Here is a 13,686-nt window from a genome sequence, read left to right as displayed (position 1 = left end):
CCTCCCACTCATTAGCCATGCACTCAACGTGCTAATGAGCTTCGCTTAGGCTTAAGGTCTCACTCTCTCTCTGTCTCTGGCTCTGTGTTTGTGCCAATAAAATTGTAACAAGAATTGCATGATTAGTGTAGTAAATGCTGCTCTTGGCCATAAAACAGCGCACAACAACAAACCACTCACATGGTCAGAAAGAGGAGCTTAGGCGCGGCCTTTAGGCCCCAAAATAAACGAATGCTGTGGAGGCTTTTGTTGGAGTAGGCTTCAAATGTAATCTGTGGATAAGAGACACCAAAGAAAATCGCTTAAGACAGCAAAAGTGTGGGAATGCGAGAATATCTTGGCATAAGATTGGGTTTAGGTGAAAATGAGAATGACCTACGGTAGGGAGGATTCTTATTAGAAGAAAGAAGCCCTCAGAATGAAGAATATTAAGACACCTTAAAGGTACTTGAACTACTAGCAAATTATCTACCAAAAGACGGACGAAATTCTCAGATTATTTCACTACCTTTTCCTGTAGAAAATATAAACCATCATTTTTATTAAAATGAAGGAAAATTACGCTTCAGTCATGCGTGTGGCACATAAACAAGTGCCACTGTTGTGTGGCACACAGAATCTGTCTCTGGGTGTGGGGTGTGTGGCAGGCAATATTTGCTTACACTGTGGTTTCCTGCCACACAGCAGAGCAAAGTTTCCTTCCTTCGCACTGTCTGGTGCGGGGGGTTGGTTTCCTATTTTGCCCCCACCAATCAATCTTTATAAAGTGCGCTAATTATACGCATTAATAATGACAGCTCTCGCAGGGACGAGCCAGAGACAGCAAGGAGCAAGGATATGGAGCAACACGTACAACGCCTTGCGATGCGTATACTTAATGTTAAAGCTGTGGCTTAAAGCCACGAAAAATCTCCCTTTTGTCGGTGTCACTTGACTTTCGCTCCATCGTTATTCAAATTTCAATTGGAATCTGTCTTTGTCTGGCGTCTGCTGCTCCCCAACCGTACGTCAGATACAAATGCTTTACATCCCACAGATACATTTATCAAGTGGGAGTGTACCTTATGGCAGGAGCCAGGACCTCTACAGCTGATTTTTAATTCCTTTTTATTTTTTTTTTTGCACCTTTTCTCCGCCGACAGCCGTGAAGACAGCAAATTATTCGCACTACATGGCGAATAAAGCAAAGGAAAACTACACGACATGCCAGCAAGTTTGTACCTACAGCAGGGAATAAATGTAAAACAGTTGCTGCCACAAAGGGTGGCACAACGGAGGCGGCAGCAGCAGCAGCAGGAGCAGTAGAAAATAACTTGCAATTAGTTGGTTGTCAGTGGCTGTCTGTGGCATGCTCCTGGAAAATATTCCACACAGGAAAAACCCCACCACACACATTCTATAAATACGAAATCACGGTCTACAGCGTGTAGAGGGTTTTCCTTTTCCACTTTCTCACTCTCTCTCTCTCTCTCTCTGGCCGGAAAAGCCACTTGAACTTGAGCTTGAAACCCCTGACATTGCTGAAATTAAATTGAACAAAAAACGCCAAAGGAAATTCAGTTTATCTAATGAAAAATCAATGAAAATTGTTTACTATTTTCTTCCCGCTAGAAAATTGAGTCAAATTAATGGACGAAACGTGCGCTGAAAAATCTTAAAAAAAAAGAATAGATATAAATTTAAGAATCCGTTGAAAGCCCACAAAATCTCCGGTTTATTAACCCTAGACTGCCGCTAATCTATTGATAATTATATTGAAAATAAACTCACGCATCCTTTCAACCTTTTCACACACCTGCCACTCCCCACCCACAAAAAAAAGAAAAGGATAGACCCAAAGCTCAGCTGCAAACCCGAATACCGACCCCGTTTCTCATTATTATGCACAAGCTGTTCCTGAAGCTGAAAATTACATTTTGATGTCCTACATCGTTGGCGTTTTGTTGATATTTTAATGGATTTGCAATTGAGGAAATATTCTGTGCCCCGAAGGCTGTCACATTGGATTTGCATGCATTTGCCTTTTGAATTGAGTGCCAAGCTAACCGCAGGTGAAGGCTCTTATCAGTATATCAGCAACAAAAAAGGATTGAAAGGTAAGCAAAAAGCAAATCAAATAAATTTTAAAATTTCTTCAGCAAGCATCAGGGCTCATATCTCTTAAAGGAGAGCACGAACATTTCACAGACAACAAATCAAATAAACTCTAGCCGCCCATCAAGTATTAGGTTTCCCCCTTCACTAATCCCTCGCCTAATTGTTCATTAAATCCCCCTTTTTGGACACCCCATGGGCGCACACACACATTCATCTTCTGCGCAGGGGATACGCACCCAAGTCCCTCCTCACACGCATCCCAGTCATAAATTCCAATTAATTTGTCGCATTCCATCTTCCTGCTACACCCTAGACCTTTGAGTTTTTATTATCTTTTTTTTTTGTTGGGTGAGGATAGGGAATGGCACCCTCCGCTTTGGAAGAATAAGCAAATCATTGTTTTATTGCAATTTAATTTTGTTTTTCTTCCCTGCAATAAATAAATAAAAAGGAAAAACACAGGAAAAAGGGAAACAGCTAAAAAAAAAAAAGGAGAGAGAGAGATAAAAATCCGAAATCAAGTGAAAAGCTTGGCGTTATTTATTTACAACAAATTGCCCGATTACGTTGCTGATTTTCCTCAAGGAAAATAAAAGGAAAAACGTAAGAAATGGAAAACCATATCAATATTTAAAGACACGACCGCTGGGGTTCGAGAGCGGGTTCTCGGAACCTGGAAAATTCCATTAGAAATGTGTCAAAAAATGCCATCAAATATGCAATAATGGTCAGGGGGTCTGCAGCCAGGGGATCGAATTAAGGGTTAGGTTTTCCCCTGCCATTTGCCACTTCCATTTTCCGGTATTTTCCCCGACTCAAATGTAGTGCCAAACGACGCCATGAAATGCCAAACAGACAATGGGGATACTGACTCCGGACTCTAGACTCCTTGCGGCTTTATTGCATGCAAATATACAACCAAACGGGGCATGCACCATGCATCCAGCCAGCTAGCCAGCCAGCCAGTGAAATGATGTGCAAATCTTATTAACAATTGCTGCCAGTAGCAGGCCACAGAAGGAGCAGAAGGAGCACTCGGCAGAGTGGCTTCCACTTTGTGTGTGCGGCCTGGCTCTAGGTTTGCCTTTATTCAGAGGCGACTCCACGGACTCCAAGGGGTAGTTGCATTTGTGTTGAGTGCAGTTTTGTTGCCTATGCTCCTTTGAGGGTTTTTGCTGGTTAGGAAAACTGCTGTTGGAGGCATCCAAAGCGAGAGAGAGAGATAGAGTGAGGCATGGATTCGTTTATGCCCGGCCTGCAGGGCGAAATTGCATAGGCAATGAGGTGCAACATGCAAAAGGGCAGAAGAGCAGCGCAAACGATGAAAGGTTAGGAGAGAACACCCCACAATCTTCTTTAGCTTTAAAGAATGGAAGAATCTCCAGCAAGGAACACACAATTTAAAGTATCTTTCTCTCTCCTTTTAACTGAATAAAACAATGACATAATTTCTCCCCCTAAAAGTCAAGAAAAATCTCTTGTTTAATGCGCTGGCCCACCAGAATTATGTATGCCAAGTGTTTGCTGGGGCTTTACCCCCCATTAAAATCAACTAATAAATATCCACAGCGGACCAAAGCCAAGAAGAGCAAAGGACCAGTCCCCGACGGATATTAAACACTTAAATGTTGGCATAATTTTTACTCCAAGAGCGGCAGCGGCGGCGGCGGCGGTGGCTAAGTATTTAATTGAATGCGAGGGCCAGGCATGCCTTCCCTTCCATCGTACCTTCCATGACTCCCCAATGCCATGGCTCCCTTCGACCAGAAGCTAAGCTGAAAACAAATAAATTGAGAGCCAGGCGGAGCGGAGGAGGAGGAGGAGTTATCCAACAGTTGGATAGACAGACAGGAGCATCTAGGGGGTTGGTTGGTTGGTATCCATACGCCATATATGGGTTGGCTAGTGGATGGCAAATTAAAGATTAAACGCAAGCGAAAATATTCTGGGGAGTCCAGTGTCCGTCCCTACCCACACCCCCACCCCCAAAAAAAAAAACAATGTCTGTCTGACTAGACAGGGCAGACAGATGCCAAAGGATGGTGGGGAATCCAAGTCAAACAAAAGCTAAATGAAATGAAGGCACGCTTTATCCTTGCCCATGCCCATGCCCCCACCCCTACCGCTCCAGGATGTGTTTCCTGAGGAATGAAGCAGTCAAAAGGTCGGTGTAGCCCCACCAAACATGAGGCTCCAATTTATGCGCATTATTAAAGTAAACGCATGAAATTCCATGCCAGTCCGCCAGAAGGTAGCCTGCTGTATCTATCCACCCAGAAGGATACCTTTCCGCCCCGCCCACCCTCGTGGCGCACCAGAAAAAGCTTCCATCCACTAGAGATGTGTTTCCCTTCTCCGCTGCTGTCTGGGCCACGTTTGTACGAACGAATAGGTGTCCAAAATGTACATTTATTTATTTAGATTTTAGTAAGAGGCAACATTGGGATTGTAGCCTGAATTAGGAATGGAATTAGAGGACCGCCCGAAAGAGACTTAAGACTCAGGAAATCCGTCAGCAAATTTAAGTCAAAGTTTTAGCAAATATTTGCTGTAGATTCCTCTTTCATTTAATAAATTTTCCTGCATACACAAGAGAAATCATTGCATCATTAACCTTTGAACTTTTTATGGCCATTAAATGGATTTATGCACACCGCCAATACCAGAAATTATAAGTTTTTAATATACAGAAACCAGGCAGCAGTAACGAGAGAGGGAGAGTTCCCCTCACTATAATGAGGAGACCTGCTGCAGTGCGTCGCATTAAGTGCGGGCCATTTAATGGGGGCGGCCCAGTGGAGTCAGAGGGCCAACAATAGGCATAAAAATCAATTATGAGCCATTAGGCCAGGCAAAAAGAGAAGCAGAGCAGCAGCAGCAGAACAGCAGCAAGAGCGCGTAACAAAGGGCCAGAAGAACAAGAGCAGAACCGAACCAGAACGAAGGCCAAAGAGTAGCAGCAACAGCCAGGAGGAGCAAGAGTAGCAGCAACAGCCAAGGAGGGGCAAGAGTGAAGGTCATAAATCATCTGGTGGCCTCCAGGCTGTTGCTTCCTTCAGAGACTCTCCCTCCGCCCCCTGCCCCAGCAGCAATTCCCCAGCAGTTGTTCACGCATTAAATATTTATTTAGCAAGATTTTAATGGAGCCGCCTCAAATAAGTTAAGTGTACAAAACACTCGCCTCGCCCCCACACAAGCAGAAGGTGGCTACTCCAACACGTGTTCTCTGGGGTAGGATATTGGGAGGCAATGGGGCGGCTGTATTTGACAGCTGTGTGGGCGGGCGGGCGGGCGGTCGAGCGGACAGGACAGACAGCGTTCGCTCCTCAGACAAATTTCATTTCATTTCGTGCGGAAATTAAATGCATATTTGACCTATATTTACATTTTTGAGGCAGACGCAGAAGCCGACAAGCCGAAAAAGTCGAGACGGAAACGAGACTGGAAGCTGGAAACTGGAGAATGGAATCTAATTTATTGTAAAAGATTTTTCAAATCATTTAATGGGGCAGGCACACCAGCACTTGGGGCAACAGATGATGTCAGAGCATGAGGATGGGACATGGACATGGGAAATGGAAAGGGAAATGAATATACTTGAGTGCTTAAGAGATACTTTCTATAGAGTGTGGGTACTAATATGAATGATACATCGGAAATTACACTTTCCATAGAGGAAAACTAAGCTGGACAAGGAGCATCGACTCTCTAAAAATTATATAATTCGATCGAAAAAAATCTAGGCTGCTCGCCAACTAAAGATTTCCATGTGAGCATTAATTGACTTTAAATAGTCTCCAAGTACCCATTCAATGTCCTTAAAGAGTCTTTAAAGTAAAACTTAAAGCGCGGAAAGCTCTACTCTAGGATTCCATCCAAACCTCTTTGTCGAGGGACACTTTTCTATCAACTATTTTCTTCGTTTGGTCCACAGTAATAATCCGATTAGAAAGACTTCTGGCATTCCAGTACATAAAATATTAAACAAAAATTCTACCAAAAGATTTCGCGGCTTTTAAGCTAACATTTAAAGATATTTTTTCGGTAACTCTTTAAGAGCTTTTGCTCCGAACCATTAGCAAATACCCTTCCCCATTTAGCCAAGCCCCCCCTATTAATTTTAATTTATATGCTTTCGACCAGCAGCGGTCCCCTCTTCATAATATTACCCATTTAATTGGCTCACTTTTAGTCTCCCAGCCCCAACCCCAACTCCAGCCCCAAAGGCAGCCCCATTCCATTCTCCCATTCTCCGGCGTACACCTGATCCTTCTCTTTGTCTCCTTCCACCACAAATTGCCACACAGAAGTTGCTCATTAACCATAAAAGTAGTCACATCCCAGAGCCAAGTGGCAATTAAATGGCCGAAATACACAGCATAATCAGTCATAAAAGGGAGCTCGGTGGTCTTGGGGGAGAGCAACAGCAACGTGAGAGGCATGTCAAAAAGGTGGCACAGACACCAAAGGACACACACCACAGGACACTCCACAGGACACAAAAGTATCACATGGCACAAAGTGGAATACATTCGAATAACTTTCTTTTACGTCTACGTTTACGTTTGCTAATTAACGCTTAACGAGTGATGATACAAGAAAAAACTAGGCAACAAACGGAACAAAGAAGTAAACTGCATATCCAATGGATACATTTGCCTTAAAGAGCGTATCTTCTAGTCACAAAATGAACCAAAAATCCACCGAAAAAACTGCGAGGGCAAACAGGAAGCTGCTTCTTCCGCCAGACAGCTGTGAATTTTCCCCATGGATTTGACTGCCGTCGCATCAACAATGGCAGCGGCAGCAGGCAGCAGGCAGCATCATCATCATCCATGAGCCTCATCTGCATTGGCTGCCAAAAATCTAGCGAAAAACTTATTGCCGCCAGAAGGCAAATGCCACAAAAGCCGCCCGAAATTGCCGTTGCAGCTGCAGAATATTGTTGCGAAAATTGCAAATTGCATGTCAAAAAATAGTCAGAAATGTGAAGTTTTATCAACATAAATTGTGTGTATCGCATGGAAAACCTTTTGGGAGGAAAATGTAAGCAAAAGACAGCTGCAGACGCAGCTGCAGCTGCTGAAGAGGCGATATGCTGGCTCTGTGTAGCTTTCAAATTACTTCAAACTGTTTGACTTAATGGCGCGACGCTCAGATTGGCAGCAAACAGACGTCTAGGGAGATAGATATATATATATCTAAGTGTCTGCTATGCCCCTCCATGTCGCCGAAGAGGCAGCAGAGCAGTCAAGAGATGGATGGTTGGAAAAACTACTCCTTAAATGGTCTTTCTTTCAAACTGAAATTATGCCTTTGCTCCAGGAATCAAAGATAAAATGGGAGAAGAGCTTACAGCTAAAGGAAAACCCGAACATTAAATACTCTTTCCAATGCTGATGGCACAGGAATTTAATCGACTCCTAAACGATTGATATTAGTTATCGAATGTCCCCTACCGCAAATCAAAGGAAATATACCCTTTCGATGCACATAAAGCAGTTTAAAGGATTGGGCAAAGGAAAAGCTCTGCCAGTAATGCCAAGTTTTTCCACCAGTCCCTTTCTTTGTTCCTCCTCCTTCCATCTATCCATATTTGCCCCTCCACATCTATCCATCTTTTATGCTAGAAGAAATCTACCCTCTAAGTACTGCAGTTCCTTCCAAGTCGCACTTACAGAACTCTCCCCAAGTACTTCATCATTTTTATTGCCATGAGAGAGCAGCACACAGAGAGAGATAAAGAGAAGGACACTCCTTTCGTGGACTTTTTATCCTTTTTTTTTTTGCCGTATTTGACTAACGATTTGATGACGTTGATGGCTCTTTGAAATGCAGTGTCGCGACGACGTCGACGACAGAGCAGCAACTGCAACTCCAACTGCAGACACTGCAGGCATGGCAGAGTTTTCCCCTATTCCTTAAGCTGTTCCAGGAAACGGAAATGAAAAACCATAATGTAAGCGAATATTTACAAGCTTTGGCAATGGTTTTTCCGGGCTGCCACCCCTCTCTCTCACTCTTTTCTCGCTTTAAAGAAATCGATTTAATTTCATTTGCAAAGCGATTTTCACTTACAAGAAAATGTGATTACGCAAATTTTCAATTTGAAAACGATAACGTAAATTGGCAGACAGAAAATGGGGTAGGGGAAAATGCTACTCCAGGACGCCATGGAGTAGAGGATAAGCCTGTGAAACGATTGGAAAATTGTTCTACATGAAAATGGTAGGGGAAATCAAGAGAAAAGATAAGCCTCCTGCTGCCTGCCTGCCTGCCTGCCGGCTGCCTTTTGTATCTCGCGGGTATTTTAAATGTCTCTCTGCATAATTTTTTATTACGTGTTGAAGGTGGAAAATTTCGCGTGAAAGAAGCTGCATTTAATGGCAGAAGATTGTGGATAAAGCCATTGGGGATTAATGGCATGGTTTCCTTTTGTTAGACTTTAAAACTGAAGCCCGAAATCCACTCTAAAATCCAACAACCAAAACATGTTTACATTTGTCCAGCGGCCAACGCTGCAGCAGCAGCAGCAGCACCAACAATTTCTGTATTTTCGTGTGGCAGCAGCAGCCCCGAGGGGACGCCACACACCTGTGCATTGCATTGGGGCATTGGGGTACTGCCCTGGCACTTAATTAAGTTTCAATATAACTCGAATGGCATCCTCAAATATCATCGAATGGCGACCACCACCACAGCAAAGCACAAACTCAGTTGGACAACCACTGAAAGTGGTTTTCCCCCGTGCCCCCACGTGCCCCTTGCCACTGTTTTTGGGCATGGTATTTGTCGTATTTGTACATTTCTCTATGGTTTTTGATTTGCGGATACCAAAAAATTACACAGGATATCGGTAAAAGCAGTGAACAAATGTTTGCGTTCTCGAAGCGTTTAATACTCTCACAGATCCAATGGAGTTTTTAAATAAAAAAGAACTAATATAAAGATTATTCCCTTGGAGGCTGTAGGACATAAATAAGTGAAGATATGTGCAACATTTCCCCTACCCAAACGGAGGAATCTCCATCAACCAATATCGATGCGCATCGATTCTGTACAACAAATAAATTTAATTCCTACGAAATATTTACCTTTCTTTTAGGCATTCTTTCGAAAACTATTGCAAATTGTTACAAATTTCACTGCAAACAGTTTTGACATTTGGAAATGTATCGTAAATGCCAGGAAAATGTAGCGGGGGTGAGAACCCTCATCAACATCCATTAGATTGTCGAAAGTTCAAATGTCGGAGGAGGCCGACAGCCTACGTTCGTAGGTTAAACCATGCGCAAAAGTGTCAAAATGTTTAACATATTCCCACATGAGAGACCCCACCAACAACAGCAACAACAACAACAACAACAACACACACGACGCAGGACTAAAACAGGACCTGCTCTAGTTGCTGCTCTGCTCTGCTCATCCTGTGACAGCGTTGATAACAATGACAATAACACGAGCTCCTGCTCCAGGGAGTGGTTTTAGCAGGGGGTAGGGCGGTGCTCCTCTGTGTTGTGTTGAGTAATCACATGAAATGTCCTGCTGTTGACCTGCCTGCTGTTTAGTGGTTCCAGAGGTGTCGCAACGAAAGCCCCCAAAGGGGAGCCACAACTTGATGGATGTCAAAAGTGTGATGTCGATCAATGCACAGATTTACTGTCATGGGAAGGAGTTAAGTGGGGAAAATGTTTGCACTATGGAAAAGCAATATCTTCCCTTTTATATCTTTATATTTGTATTAATTAAATTTATATATTATTTCCATTGTTTTGTCCTCCTACAGACTCCCTTTTAATTCTCTAAACTTCTTAAAATCATTTCAGTTTCCTTTACTTAAAGTTTTCGCCATAATTTACTTGATTTATCATCACTTCCCTTCCTGTTTTAGGCAAAGTAGAATCTGTCCAAAGGCTAATCAGCCAACACTTTAGAAGAACTCTTTCCTTTCCGGCCGCCCTTCATTTCCTACATATATTTTCATTAGCTGTCAGCGCAGCCCCGCCCCCATTAGCGGGGTAGAAAATTCCATGAAAATTACATTAAATTTGAGTTCCTCGTAGGCGCCTTAATGTTCCTTCGACTTAATTTAAACGAACGAGTTAACAAGCAGCCAGAAAAACCAGAAAACCCGCCAAAAAAAAACCATATGATTTATCGCTGGGAAAACTTTTCCGGCTTGATGAGCTTTCGGGGAAAAGTTTCGTGGCCAGAGCAGTGGAGGGGGAAACGTCTGCTGCTACTGCACTTTCCGAGGATTTCCCCTCGTAGGAAGGGAAGGGAAGGGAGGGGTTTTCCCCGCTTCGTTTCCGTCTTTGAGGCTATGCAAAAATCACCCACTAAACTTTAATGGCCTGACATTGAGGCGCCGCTTGCCTTGCCGTCCGCCATTTGGGCGCCAGAAGTTTGTGCCACATGCAACATGGAGTGGCAGTGGCAGCGGCTCTCTTTCTCTTTCCGCTTTAATTGCTTCTGCGTGCCATGTGCCCCAACGTTTTTTATGTGCACTTTTAATGGGACACACAACAAAATTTTAGAGGGGTCTTTGCCTTTTTTAGGGTTTTATTTATTTTATACGAATTTTCCCGCCTTGAGGATGGTCAGGGTTTTCGCTTGGAAATTTCGACCATTTTAGAGGCGTTTGCTGGGAATTTGTTTTCATTTGTTTTTCGGCTTAAAACTTCCGTCTAGACGGGGTCCTTAGACACGCGCCTCTGAGAACTGAAAGCGGCGCTGAAAAGTAGGCAACAATTAATGATGGAACTAGAGAAAATGTTCAGCCACAGCAAAAGGTGTGAACAGCAGGAAAACATCTCTTAATTTGGGGAAACAGTAAATGGAAAATGGCAGTAGATTTCGCCGCATATCAATATGCAAACGAGGGGCCCCCGCTCCACACTAAGTGAATGTGTAGACACGAGCCACACGGCGCCGTCGAAAATAGCCACAGGAGGAGTGGCACGAGGCAGGAGGGTGGCTCTGCACTAGGCCCGACCACTTTTGTTGCACCCTTTAAAGTAACGGGTTTTTCACCTTATTAGAAGGCAAAGCCATAAGGCGCCACAAAGCGGACCGCGTTGAACAGCACGCGGGAACAGTTAAACCCTAAGGATAACCGATTTTATTTAATGTTGGGTTTTACTACGTGTTTGTATGTTAGACGTAGTGGAGTTACTTTTAGGTTAAATGAGCCTTTTTTTAGCCAATTTTGATTACTGAGTTTGAAATATATTTAGTGAGCCCACTAGTCCCACCTTGAACATTGTGGGGTATATATCTGTTGTATATTAGAATACCACATTTGACCAAAAACTTAAAATTTTATTAGTATATAACCTAAACAACAATACAGTTGTTTGGCGTTCTTTTTTGTGCTAAACAATAGTTGAAGCCCAGAGGCTTAATTGATTAACTGTACAACCCAGTAGAACCGCAAACTTCTGACCCAACGAGCACCCTGGAAAAGCGTTCCACCCACCGGGTTTCTCTAGGTGGACAACAAATTTTGTTAAAAAATGGTGTTTTTATGCCAGCCTTATAATTTTAATAAAATTAGTTAAACTTATTTCTTAATAAAACTGTTATAATTACTTCCTATTCCACATTAACTATTTTTAAAGCATATCAAAAAAGGCGGGCCACACCTTGTCAGATATAATACGATACAAGAAACTAATTAACTTGTTTGTTGTAATTGGCCAAAAAAGTGGGTTGGGACCATAGGCCTGTTCTCAGGACACAAGTGGCTAGACGTGACGAGCATACATTATAGCCAGGAGCTGCAGGAGTGGGTCTCTCTGGCCACGCAATAAATGCAAAAAAACATGCCATAGCATGAAAATAAAATGCAGAACAAGTGCGAGAGCGTAGCGACAGCCCAAAACAAAATATTCAATCAGACAGGGAGACAGACAGGGAAAGAGAGAGAGAGGGATCTACAAAGATATATAGAAAGAAAAATATTAAGAGTACCGAAAATAGACATGAAATCTCCAGGGAGCAGAAGAATATTTTAAAAGAAAAGAAAATTCTGCTTATGGCAAAGACACCCCAAAGACTGTAGCAGTTTGAGGAGCGAAGTTTAAAGTAAAATTGAAATCCTTTTCCATCACTCTTTTCCCCATACACTGGAGGGTGCCATACATCTCGTTTCTCATGATAGTTTTAATGATTACAAATGAATGTGAATGACCCCTCAAAACGACATCATAAATTATAGCCGCCCAGCCTCCTCAAAGCATTTCTACATTATTTATGGCCTCGAATTTTTTAATCAAGCAAAACTTTGCCAAGAAAATTAAGTCAGAAAATTATGAATATCCAAACAAGTAGAGAATTTATTTACGAAAAAGAAATGTTGCCAAAATAAAAGCTAACGAAATCCCATAAAAATGTTTGGCAGTCTACAAATTTTTCTTTTTTTTTTGTATTCATTTTTAATGCATAATATTAATCTGATGCTTATATTTTTTTCCGCTTTGAATGAAAGTCAAAGACGAGTGGATGGAAAACTCTTCAGTGGAAAATCCATTTGTTGTGGAGAAAAAATTCAATTTATATTCGATTACGCGACGATGTCTAAGTAGAGAAAAAAAAATCAGCAAAAGCAGAATGGCTCAAGTGCTTGAGCAGGTTTTTCCTTCTTCTTTATGGCTTGGAGCGCATTGAGAATGCCCTGTCATGCGTTAAAATTGCAATTTCTTTTGGGGGCAAAATCCAGGAAAAATGTTAAGCAAATTGATAAATGAAAAGTATATCAGTAAAAAAAAGAAGAGTAGGAAAATCAATCCCCCAATGCCCGTATTCCTGATGTTCTAATTGTAAAACACGAGGTGTGCCTTCGTTCCACCAGCAAACAACATAACAATCATCGTCAATTGCATCGGCAGTTAAATATTCATGAGGCAAGTGAGAAATAAAACTGAAAATAGATATCCCCTGACAAAAAAAAAAACAGTGTGCAGAGGGAGAGGAAAATAGGGAAAAAAAAGTGTACGAATTTATGGTGGCAGTTTCGACTAAGACATACCCTTGGTTCTCAATAGGAATTAGAGGGTTATAATGATCACAAAGAGATGGAAATGGGTCTATGTGGGAACATAATTCCTTTCTTTCCGTTTGTAATATTTTTACGATTTCTAGGAATTTCAGTATTCACATAAAAAACTCCATGTTCCAGCTGATTCCTTTTTTCTTTTACATCTCCAGATAAACTCAAAAACAATACACCCTACTACCCCTAAGGGGTATCAAAATACTCACCCATAGACCGCATTAACCTGGCAATGCTGGAGTGGGTATAGAGAACCGGTACGAAAAAAAGGGAACGAGCCAAAAGAAGTATCCCATGGACATGAGCGCTGATTGCCCACATGTCGTGCATAGAAAATGCCCTACCCCTGCCCTACCCATGCCCTCCACCCATGCCACACATGCCGCCACATTCAGGAAGAGAAAACTCTATACTGTATTGGAAAACGATTTTCAGGGGAAAACAACAACCAACAGACAGACATCACGGCAGCAGGCCAGCAGCCAAAACAAAGATAGAGAGAGGCGGCAGGCCGGCCCAGTCCTGTGTGGCACTTG

Source organism: Drosophila obscura, unplaced genomic scaffold (genome assembly GCF_018151105.1).
Source record: "Drosophila obscura isolate BZ-5 IFL unplaced genomic scaffold, ASM1815110v1 contig_179, whole genome shotgun sequence".
Classification (NCBI taxonomy): domain Eukaryota; kingdom Metazoa; phylum Arthropoda; class Insecta; order Diptera; family Drosophilidae; genus Drosophila; species Drosophila obscura.
The sequence above is the reverse complement of the archived record's forward strand: the minus strand, read 5'-3'. Positions refer to the sequence as shown.